Source organism: Melozone crissalis, unplaced genomic scaffold, assembly GCF_028551555.1.
Source record: "Melozone crissalis strain CALT ecotype California unplaced genomic scaffold, PUWL_Pcris_2 ptg000006l_1, whole genome shotgun sequence".
NCBI classification, from domain to species: Eukaryota; Metazoa; Chordata; class Aves; order Passeriformes; family Passerellidae; genus Melozone; species Melozone crissalis.
In genome coordinates, this window is record NW_026535784.1 from 4,668,995 (window position 1) to 4,681,867 (window position 12,873).

The 12,873-nt window shown below is 35.1% G+C and overlaps 1 long non-coding RNA gene across 1 annotated transcript in view; it reads right to left on the reverse strand.

The window, feature by feature from the left end:
* Positions 1-366: 366 nt before the first annotated feature.
* Positions 367-12,873, reverse strand: part of LOC128950925 (uncharacterized) — a 40,781-nt gene continuing 28,274 nt past the window's right edge. The window contains exon 3 of the long non-coding RNA XR_008484404.1: positions 367-454. This is a non-coding gene — a long non-coding RNA (uncharacterized LOC128950925). The remainder of the gene's footprint in view (positions 455-12,873) is intronic.

A 12,873-nucleotide genomic window follows, 5' to 3' on the forward strand; every position in this document is an offset into this window, starting at 1 on the left:
AGAACCAATAAACACTTCTTTTTTTCCCCTGCCTTTAAGGTAGACTCAAAATGAATTTTTATAGTTATTTTTTCTTCTGAGAAACCAAAGAATTTGTTATTTTTGTCGCCTAAGATTCAGTCTCATAATCTCAGTTTATTGGATTAATGGAAAAAAGGAATTCACTGGCAAAACAAAGTTCTTTGCTGCAAAACTGGCTCATAATAGTGGAAAACACAGTGTTAAAACAGTCTCTTTTCCTTACTTTTCACGCTTTCAGTTACAGCTGATCTCATGGCTCCTTTGCTGTCAAATAAATTGCAGGAAAATCTTACAAGCATGGTAATGAATGTTAAGGTGAGCATTGTGTGATCCTGAGTGAGACTTGCCAGTTCTGCAGCAACAGGGCATGGATGTCTGGATGAAAACAGGTTAGGAGTCAGAAAGCCAAGATTTACTCCTTTCACTGGATTCCCTGAAATGAAAGCAGAGAGATGAAGGCTGAGATGTCCCCATTCTTTCACAGAACTTCCAAGGTAATTCTGACCTATGTCTGATCATACAGAAAACAGTGGGAGAAAATAAACAGTTTTGGAATTTCTATTAGTAACTCTAGTTTATTTAAAATTTCATGTTCTCTTTAGAGAGCTATTATTTTAATTACAATTTTGGCTAAGAAAATCTAGAAAGTTTGTGGGCAAGGTACTTTCAAACATGCCAGTCCCATCTGTTTCCAGTAGGCAAGCCAGTCAAGGCAAAATAGAAACATAGCAGAATATTCATTAAGGTTTCTACTTCAAATAACTTTTTTAATGTAATAAAATTTTATATATTTTAATATAGTACATTTTGAAATATTATGTAGTAAAAGTGTCTTAAATTATTCAATTTTCTTTTTGTTAACCAAGTTTCCTAGGTGTTTTTCTAGAAGTTTGCTATTCTTAACTACTTATTGCTTAGATTTCCTTTCAAGGAATACTTCAAGTGACATGTAATTATAATAGAGTATAAAAACACCTACATAATCACACTTTTAAAGAAACACATCTAAAATAAAAAAATCAGGCAAATGGAAAAAGAATATTGTCTGAAGTTTCTGTATGTGTGTATGCACAGTGTGTCACTGTATACTTTGGAAATGCTTACAATCAATGTATGGAAAACCTAAATTTGACATCTAAGCCAGTGTTTGGATTGTTTGGATTTTTGTGTTCAGAGATGGACAGTTCAATAACAAAGGGCATTGCATTTGATAAACATTACATAAATAATAGGCTGTTTTAAGCATGACATCTAAAAGTTCCCAAGTGTGTCTGAGGATGAACTGGGCTATTTGGATCATTTTAACAAAGTGAAGCCTCAGGGAAAAAAATATATATTAATTACGTATCAAAAATAGTGGCTATTTCTTCAGTTTTGTGTATTTTAACTGAGAATGTCCAATAAAAAGACCAACAATCAGGTATGTCATTGCATGCAGGACAAGAATATCAAAGAGCAGGATCAGTTGCAGTGTCCCCTGTTGTGCTGCAAAGTAGAAAACATCTATTTTGAAGCATTGGAAGTGGGATCTTTTCCTCTTTAAAATGAAATGTGAAAAAATATAGTGTTCTGATACCTCCTAAAGATAGGTGGAAAGAAAGTTTTGGCAGTTAATATGTGCTTCTTCCCCTTAGTCTGAAAGTTAATCAGAACACATTAAAAACAAATATTTTTTTTTTTAAACTCATATTTCTTGTTTTATCCTCCATAAGCATGTAGGTCTTCACATATGGCTGATTTATGGTGACAGTTTCACAGAAGGAATTGTCACTTGCTTCTGTTTAAATTGGGGTCTGGAAGGCGATGTGTAACAGCATTCCTGATAATTGGTTCTATTATGAAGCACTGTCATGGCAAATTTTCTGAACACAACCAGACTGCACAGCACTACCTCCCAGGAAAAAAAAACCCACACCACTATCCTGCCTCAGCAACACAAATTTATATTCTAATTACATAGAGTAAATGCAATTATACCTCAAATAATGCAGGTGCCAAACTCGAAATTTGGAGTATGTATTTTAAACAATACAGAGTTTCCACACAGTTTAAAACAAAGACATGAAATACTATGGTTTCAATTCTTCTCTAAGAGAAAGAAGAAAAGAATTCTTCTGTCTTTTCAAAGTGTACTAGACTGCTATATTTTTCTTTTTTAACTCAGTCTCTAGCAGACCTTTGCTACTTCATTAAAACATTTTTCAACATGTCATATATATCTGTGGTGTAGCAAACTCTAGTTTATTCATGCTGAGTGGCTAACCTTTCTGAAAGCAATTTAGCAGCATTTCTCCTTTCTTCCTTTAATAAAATCTCATCTGAATGGCTCTGAAGCAGAACTGGGCAAGAATTGACCTAAACATAAACCTTTTAAAGATTAGAAAAGGAAAACTTGGGGATTTATTTATTTGTCTTGGTTCTGGTACATCAGCTTTGCTTTGATTCTAATTTTCATGCTTTATTCTGTCATCCAGGTCCAGCTAGCACTAAAAAAAACTTTCCCTGTAAAATTGCTCTCATACTATTTCAAGTGAGAATGGAACCTAGTTTCCCAAAGGCTATCACATATCATGATCATAGAATATAACTATCTTAATTTGTAATTACCTTCACACATACTGAGGTTCTCCTCCAAACCTTCAACTAAAATATCAATATCTTTATTTAGCATATAAAGCTTCTTTTCAAGGAATGTGTGATGGTTTGGATGGAATGAAAAATCAGCTAAAAAAATTCTGAAAGAAATTAAGTAAAAAGCGATTCAAACATTAGTTACAAAAAGCAGTATTTCAATTTGCATAATTTATTTGGACAAATCACACATTTCTTTCCCAACATTTAATCACTACATTTCTTTATTGCAGACAACATTACATCATATTTAGTCAAAATTCTCAAGGTCTCAGGAGAATCCTTACAAAATTACCTGCCAAATATGCTTGATTAGTTATTACTAATCCTTCATATAAATAATGAAAAGTCCTCAGATTGGTCTTTTAAGAGTAGTCTATAGCCACAAATATGTATATAGAATTACTATAAAGTTTTTCATGTAAAATTCCCATTTGTCACTTTTGTCTTGGAGTTGAAGCTATGATGATTTAAATTGTAGATCAGCAAGAAATAAAAGGAGCTCACAGGAGTACCTGGGCAAAGTACTGGCTGGCCAGCAGTGCAATCTTTTCCCCTCTGGAATTCCCAGCTATGCCTCATACCAACCAGCTCTAGGGTAAGTTTAACAACAGAGGTGCCTCATTTTCTCAGCTGAAAAGGAAGAGATTTTCTGCCTGGCAGCCAGGATGTGCATTGGTTTAAAACAGAGCATGACAAAGGATCATTTGACCACTGCATCACCCACAGAGAAGTTGAAAATTAAATGCTTGGCAAAAATAAAAAGAAAAAAAAAAGTCAGAAAACTTAAGCTCTGAAATGTGAAGGCAGTTCAGAGAACAGACAATTTAAACCAAATGAAACTGACATAATATATAACTCAGTATAGGAATAAAGCACTACACCATCTACTCCATTAAAGTAGTGCTGCAATCAAAGATAGGATATACGAATTTTAAAATCCACTTTCTTTGCAAAAGAAGTAGTATTATTAAGTGATCATAATTTTTGTTTAACTGTGTCATTTCATTAAAATAATTTATGTTTGCAAGTTTTTATTTCTTAGGGATTCTTTTCATGACTAAGAGCATAGTACACAAAGCTCTTGAATACAGTTTAAACCAGTACTTAATTCATTTTTTTGCAGTAGAGAAAGATCCCAAATCAGTTAAGGTGAAATAATTTTAACTTCCCCTAACTGAAGGATTCTACCTCTTTGCTATACAGCCTGGTTTTAATCCTATCCACTATTCCCTAGACACCACATTTTTACTGATATCACAGTATTGTCAGGCACAAGTGGAACAGGCTGGCTAGGCTCCTTCCCCATGCTTTCCAGGTGGATTAAAATCCTCTAACCAGCCCCTCTGGTTTATTCTTTAACCACTGCCACCTTCAAAATAGTACATAGCCTTTAGGCAGGCTAAATCCTCTGCATTTCTGTACGTTGTCTTTCCCACTCATCTAGAGTATCTCTCCCTTGACCTAGAGATTTAACTACTCTTTCCACTTTAGAGTCCCAAACACTTCCCTCAAAGGATCCCTCACAAAAACACACACCCCTCAAGCCTACTCAGAGGCCTAAATTAATTATGCTAATCAGACTACCCTGGCTAACCCAATTAAGTTTAATTAGCTGATGCCTTTCTTCCTAAACCACCTTGCCTTGGGGACATATTACCTCTGCTTTTAAGCTAGCTGCAGAGGACAGTCTCCTCTTGCAAACTTGGCCCCTAGCAACAGACATTCAGCAGGGAGAGTCTCATGGCAAAAAGCCCCTCAAAAGCCTTAGTGAAGCTTCTTGTTTCTTGAATACTTAAAACTGGACCATATCCACATTGGAATTTGGGCTGTGAGTAAAAGGACCTTATTTAGAAAGTCTAGATTCCATAGGAAGCAAATACTGCCATCAATAATCATCCTTTCTTGGATTTTCTATGGCATTGGAGAGACATGGTAGCTCCCTGGTCATAGTCAACACCTCTGTCTTTAAACAGCAGTGCCACTGATTATCTACTACCCACCAGATCCTGAAACTTTCCTTATTTCACCTACATCTCCCTTCCTTGTCACTGCAGGAAACCTCACCCGCTTATTTTACTAAACCTGCAGGCAGCAGTGCAGAAAATCCCCTCTGTGGCAGATTCTGGTTAAATTCTGTCCTGCATGAAGTGAAACTACCTTCCCTCCCTGCTTTGTGAACTGAACAAAAAACTTTTGAGCTTCTGGTTCATCAAAAAAATAATTCTTTCCAAAATTTCCCTCAAAGAAAAGTCTAAATGAAAAAAAAAAGTGAAAAATTTCCACCAATTGTAATTCCAAACCAGTGTTACCTCAGAAATACTGAAAAATTGCATTTTCTGAAAAATAGAGGCTTCTGGAGTTCTTCAGATAGCAAACAAAACTTAACATTCCTTTCCTACTATCTGTAAACTCTTCTCTGGATTACTTTTAATGATAAATTTGACAAATGTTTATTTCAAATCACAGGAAATTTAAAAGGAAACTAGCAGACATCTTTCTTGAAGTACTTTCATTCTCATAAACATGGAATTGTGAAGTCAAAGGAGGAAGAGAAATAAAAAATGGTGGTACACAATAATCAAACTATGTTTCACCTAAGTAGAAATCAGTAAAGAAGAGGAAACCAAAATTGCAAAATACGTTCAAATTTTTAAGTTTTTTCTTTTAATTTTATAAGTTGATATTATTTTATGCTGGCTATCAAATTTTTCTATTGTAAATAAAGTTCAATTGGTTCAATAGAAACTTTCAGTATAGCTCAAAGCTATTTGCCCAACTAAGTGAACTCTTCCCATTTTTACTCAACAAATATGGAAAATGCATTACTTTGACAATGATAATAAAACCTTAGCATTGTGTTTATTTTGTTTATCTTCAAGTTTAAAAGTAATTGCTGTACTGAACAAACTCTTCTTTTCAAGTGCTAAACGAAATGTTATTTTGAATAAATAGACTGTAGTTAAAATAAATACTAAAAGAGCCAGTATCATCTGATAAATGATGACCTAGGAAGATTTCATAAGTGATATAGAAAATTGGCAGCATCATTATCAAATATTTTAGCCCATTCAAAACTCTGTATTTTAAAAAACAATTTGATAACCAGAAGGGATTCCATTAATTATTCTAAGAAATATGATGCTCTGCAAAAAGTAATAATACAATTTACCTTTCTATAACTTTTAAGTCATAACTTTGCCTCACTTTACTGCATCCTTAGCTTTGTAATGTAATCACAGGCATATATAGACTTATTCTAAATACTTTTAAATTTCAACGAGTTTCAGGTTTTTATTTGCGCTTTTGTTTATGTGGGCTTTTTTAAGGTTGTTTTGGTTTGGATTTGTTTTCTTTTTTTTTTTTTTTTGTAATAGGCAATTGTAAAAAACATCAATATTTTAGAAATGTTTCTACTGATTTCAGTAAGACTTTCCACCAAGTGAGTATTGCAAGATTACCTTCTTGATTGTACATTCCAACAACATAAATATGCTTTGCAAGTATGGCCTCTATTTAAGCACAGTTCTTAACAGGCTTAAAATCCAGAATAATTTGTAGCAATTCTGTACTTTGCAGAATGCAAACTATTCCTGTTTCCCCAATTAAATACATTAGCAGTATGCTCTTAAACAGAAATAGGAGTCTCTGACTGAAATAAGAAAGACCCTTATCAAGCTAAATGTTACATTTCCAATTATAACACTTGGGAAACAGTGATAGGGAAAAAATGCTGGCTGTTACATACCAGAAGAAACAAGTCAAAACTTACTTTCTTGGAGGTCTTCTTTTTTCCCTTATCTCAGCTCTACACCGTGGCACCTTCTGACCTATAATGTTGAACATGTTCAGGCCATTTAGCTGTTAGAATAAACTCCAGCAGCAAGTATGAAATGAATTTCCTATTGAAAACATGTTGATAAAATGTTGGCAGGTAGAAGTAGTGGCACATGATGGGGAGAAAATTACTTTGAAAATACCCAATCTAATGCTCATATTTGGAATTAAACAAGTAGTTGCCTGAAGTATTGGAATTAAACAAGTAGTTTCCCATGTATTCAGGAAATTGCATATCTTGCAAATTGTAGGAAGTTATGGATTCCTCAAGCCAAACAAGTCCTGTGGTGCATATGAAACACAGATAGCATGTTTCCAAAACTGTCTATTTGGAATACAACCATTATTACATCCAAATTCTGCTGTGAATTAGCTTCCTTAGCTCCACAGAGGTCAGGTCTGTAGCTTGCATTTAGTTCTTAAAAATTACTGTAGTACTGAAAAGTGAAAGATTGAAATGCTGACGTAACACAAAAAATAAATTCACAAAACGTACAGGCTACTCAATGATTTGTTGCTTCTTTAAGACTTAGACTGCTTAGCTCACTACTGTATCTGCTTGAGAAAAGCAATCAAATGTATGATTCCAGTACAGAGAATTTACATGCCCTACACTCATGTGTAACAAACATGTTCAAGTGATAGGAGAGTTTCCTATGACACATGGTATTTTTATTGTTCCAAGGAATGAATCTCTAAAAATTCTCTCTTAAACTGGCATTAATGTGAGTCTCTTTCAAAGCTTTAGACAAGTATCCTAAAGACACTAAAATAGCTTTCTAGATGATCTCCAAATCCTCTCCTTCTAAAGGTTTTATATGTGCTCCAAACTCAAAGGACACTGTGAATCATGCAATAAATCAAGGAATTATTGCAGTATGATAGGGACTCAAAAAAAGCAGATGGCACATATTTTTCTTGAAGGCAGAGGACATTAATGGAGAGAAATAAAACATAACAAAGAAGTGAAGTTCAGAGGAGACATTCATTTTCAAGTCTTACTCTTCACCTCATAGTTCATCTTGATCCCTCATGGATGCTTCTGTTTTCTGTGATCTCATGTCACAGTCAAACCATAGTGAGTTACAGAATGCAATTTAGAAGGATGGCATGGTATAGCAACAAATGATGTGTCAGGAGAGCTGCAAATGAAAAGTATTGGTCTCTCTTCACTCAGTGTTGACTTCTGAAGATTTGTAGGAAGAAAAAGTAGCCCTCAAGACCTTGAAAGATCTGCAGGCATATCTTTGGAGAGAGAAAAAACCTTCTCTCCCATTGACAAGCTTCCCCAAACTGGATTTCTTTTCTGACGTCTTCACTTTGCAAGCAAGGGTCTGAAATAAATTGTCAAGCTCGCTGAAGACAAAAACCTGCTGTGATGCTCCAGTTTCAAAATTTGATATGCTACTGTGTTCATCTGTCTTTAGCTATCACTGCTAGTCTGTACTGGGATTTTCAACAGTAGTCTTTACCTGCTCTCATCTCTAATCATCTGCTAGAGAGAAAGAATAGTAATTAATCTTGGTCAATATTTCTGTTTCTCTACTCTCACAACTCAGTAAGTTCTTTATTGATCTCTAAAACTTTTAAAAAGTAATCCTTCCTTGGTTTTAGAATCTTAACGTCAAAAAATAATATTTTGTGGTGGTTTTAATAAAGGGGAATATGGTTGGTTGTCTCTAGCAGTTAGATGTTAGATAAAGCACAAACTAACAAAATATATCTCAAAATACATGAAAATTGCTGGGAAAACTTTTCTACCTTGTGAATTGAGAAACAGAGCTCTCCACTCCCTGTTTTTTTAATGATATTCCACTGAAAAACGAGTCATAGTGTAATTCTCCTTTTTTCACTTTGAGCAGTACTTGTGCGTGAAGCCTTAAATTACATGGATACATTTGATTTAAACGCTTCTAAGAAACAGTAGCACCCTCTTTCTTCAACATACAGTTCTTAAGACCCCACCACAAATGGTATCCACAGTTCCTGTCCTTCAGGATGTTTTTTTTAATAAATGATTGAAACACCTTTTATTCTCATAATTGATACAAATTTAAAGCCAAGCACATTTGAGGATTAGCTGGTTTAATAATTATGCCAGTTTTATAAAGACAATAAGACAAAGCTGTCGAGGTTTATATGTGCAATTATATGATTATCTTATTTTGTGCTTGCATTGGCAAGTAATTCAATATGATAGTAACAGATCAGGAGAGCAAAAAATTGTCACGGAGGCCCTTAAATCTACGTTATACAATTCATTGCTGCACCTTCTTGCCCTTTTCCAATCAGAGGCTCTAACTCTGAGACAGGCTTAGCCTGGGAACACATTGTCTGAGAGCTGGGGTGCTTGCCCAAGGTTTTCAGGTTGCCATGCTACAGATCATAATCAGATAAAATTCTGAGAGCCTTAGCACTGTATAAGAAAACACTACCACTGAGGACATTGCTAACATACTTCCCACAGAGAGAAACAGTCCCTTTCAGGAGGAAATTCACCCCAGTGTGAAACACCTGCCACAGAGGTACAGGCTGGAATCTAAATCTCACTTTATAAACTAGGGAAGACCAATCAACTAACCTGCCTATCTAATATCCAAATTCAGGAAACATACAATCAAATAGCTCCTCCTTTATCACTGTTTCATTTTTGTTTTAATTAGTGTTAAGCCAGTTGCAAAATAATAGTGACAATGTTCATGCTAACTGGTAAACAATGCTTATTTTAAAAAAATAATTTTCTTTACAGGAAAAATTTAAGAATATGGAATGATAAATCACAAATAAAAAGGAGGAGAGGGAAGGATAGTAAATCAAAGGGAAAGAGGAAAACAGAACACTGGGTGAGTGTGAAAAAGAAACTGTGTAAATCCAAAATGTTTTATTTAAACTCACATGCAACCTATTTTCATAAATTCATACATATTTTCAGCTCTTTCCTTTTTCATTTTATTTTAGGCAATTAAACATAATTAAATTCAAGTTTCATATTTATACATTTTCACATTTTCATTATATGTTTCCTTTTTCTTTTAAATTTTTTGTTGCATACAATTATTCATTTTACTTGACTAAATTTTCAGATAATTTAATCTCTGTAAAACTTACTTTGATTATGCATTCGAAAATTTTGTCCTCCTTCTTTCAAAACACAAGTTGTAAATTGTATATACACATACAGAGAGAGTTTTTCTTGTAGTTATAGAGACAATTTTATCTTCAGTCTTTTATACTCAAAGTAGTGTTGGAGGGGTGTTCATGCTCAGTTTAATGTTAAAAAAACTGTACTTTGGTGAAAAAGGGTACTTTGGTGAAAAAGGGTATACCATCCACATTTGAGACCTGTTATTTTCAATAATAATGGGGTAGAAATACTCATTATAGACTGGAAATAACTTACTCCCAGTTTGCCACGGTAGAGTTCATGCTGAGTCTTGAGATGCTGACAACAAAGAAAGCAAATACAACTGGCTGGTTTCCAGTAGAAGGCATTCATCAAAATGGTATATTTCTGAGACTCAGTATTGTTTCTGCTCAATCTGCAAGTTCAAGGTAGCATCTTAACACAAAACACAGTCAAACAAATACCTCCCTTAGCAGGCAGCACTGCTCATTTCCCACCTCTGCAATAAATCTAATCTATTTTAGGAATATTTCTTCAACTTTCACATCATACTTAGGTTTCAAATGTCTTCCACGGGTTAGTGGAAATGTGCAAAGCTAGCTGAACTTGAATTAAAGACCTTTTCTAAAGAAACATGGTTTTGTCAGCCAGACAAATGTTATCTCTCACTTATTTTTCCAGATTACAGTATAGTGTTTTGGTATTAAGTATGGGTCAGATATTCGAGTGTAAATCAGAAGATGCCTTCCAAGTCCTAGCTGTTTTATTCTCAGCTAAAGTAGTGATTTACATTATCTTGAGACTTTTACAGTCTGTGTATTTTATTGTTCCCTTCTCAAGAAATAGTCAAATTAACACTTCTTATATTTTTAATACTGTAGTGAAATCATAAGATGGAAAATTCTAGTGAATTAGGCAGAAATAATCTGAAAGGTTTTGGAATAACTAGAAAGATCTGCAAACATAACATTTTTTCAAGGAAAATGGGGATATTCAAAACTATGGAAATTCTAATGTTTTAAACAACACCTTCAAAAGCTGAGCTACCCAAAACATTTAACTGCTTGAAAAGCAATGACTTGTGCCCACATCCATAATACAGCACTCCAGCTGACTTCATATTGCAGGACTGGATCAGCTTAATCAGAACGACTCAAGGACTGATAGCTGAATTTTCACCTTTAGTCTACTGAAAATGCTGGAATATATACACAAATGGTAGGCATGACAATGACGGAATCTCTTGGAAAAAAGGCTTTGCATACTTCTGAAAAAAATGTCTCATAACTTTTTAAATCAAAAGCTCAATAATCTTTTCACAAGGCTCAGCTAACCCAACATATTCTGATTTATGGAGATGTAGTGCATGTGATGGGGACAATTGCCACTACTGACTACTGTCGACATGCTGCCAGTGGCTACAGCCATGCCTGTCCTAGAAACAAGACACGGTGGCATGTTTTGTATGAGGCACAGTCTAGCACTAATGTAGTTTCTGTGGTTTTTAACCTGACTTGTTACTGGTGTTATTTCACACAGAACAGACATGCTTGGTGCAGATATTGTTCAGATCAGAAAAAAATAAGTGTCTCTCATCTCCAATCTGCTACATGAAAAATATTCATGTAAGTTAATCTTGTAAATTTATTTTGCCTCATTACTATTTGTATGTTTGCAATTAATTTTTATTTTTTGAACTTTAATGGTGAAGGTTCTAGAAGATATTCCACAAGGGATTTTTATGGGGATATTTTTATTTCCTTTTGTTTCACAGAAATATTAAGCTTGATGTATCGAAGGACCATATTTGCATTACCTGAAGCTGTTTGATAATGGATTTTTCTCTTTCTTGCTAAATGTCATTGGAGGACAATAGGCATTTAGCAAGCATTCATATTATATCTGAAGCTGGGATTCTTGGGGATTGAGGCTTTCCTCCAAAAGCAATTCAGTGAGAAAGGCATCTCTAAAAGCCAGGACAACCTTCCTGTCTTAAATAACTACTTTAGTACTAGCAGAGGCATTTCTCTATGATTATTTAAAGGAGCCCAGGTGAACAACTTAAAGTAGGCCTCGAAGTTTTAGACAGGTAATAATGGGTAAGATGAAAAGGCCGAATTCTGTGACCTTTTATTTTGTGCTATTAAATCTTATTACAATTCTCTTACCCTGGTCCTCAAGGTCTCTTAAGTCTACACAATATTCAAGTGCTGCTTTGTATTTATAGTTCCTCTCACATTTATGCCATCTGCAAATTTCATTAAAACATTTTTGCTTTTTGTGCCAGGGTCGTAAATGAATATATTAAATGACATCAGTTCTGAGCCAAGCCTTAAGAAATTCCACTGGTAACCTACTTTCAGCCCAACACTTTGCTTTTCAAAATAGGTATAGCATATTCTTCTGGTTTCTTTAGCCAAAGCATAAGTACAGTGTGAAAAACTTGCATTACTTTGAATCTTTCTAGGCTAGAAATATCAAAAAATGTATCAACACTCAGAATTAAATGTTGGAACACATGATTACTGAAAATTAATAAAAGGATATTTAAATGATCTATTCAAGGACTTTAGGAGTGTAATTGTCTACCCATGGGCATCTAGTGGCCTGACCCTCACCTGTGCTGTATGTTGTGTCTCCATCTGAGCATAGAGGGTACCATAAGACATGTCAGATGGCACAGCTGCTCAGGCAACTGATTTGGGCCCTTTGTTAATGTATGTTAATGTTATGCAGGCAGCAAGGTTTTGGTACAAAGAGGGCTGCAAGTGTGGTTTCTGACGGGGGCCTGCCCCATGCCAGACAGGGTCGGGTCAGGCCCATTCCACAGCAGATCCACCACAGGCCACGGCTGAGCCCACCAAGCCAAGCTAATCATGGCTCTGTGAAAACATCTTCATTCAAGGTCAGAAAATGAGAGAGAAGGTAAAAAAAAAAAGAGAGACAAGAGGAAATACCAAATTCAAAGGAGGAGGAGGTACTCTGCGGTGAAGCAAACATGCGCCTCTCTCCCAAAGGACCAAGGCTCATGAAGGACCAATGCTAGAGGCTCTTGCAGGGATAACAGCCCACAGAAATCCTGCTTCAGAGCAGGTGCTTCTCATAAGGCTCTGTGGCCAGCAGATCAGCCCACACTGGAGCCAGTATTATAGTAAATTACAATTTAGGGCCAGTGTATTCATTACTAAATGCAAGGAAATCCTTCTCCAAGTCCCAGGACATTTGGTATATAAGATACACATGAAACAGACAAAGAAACA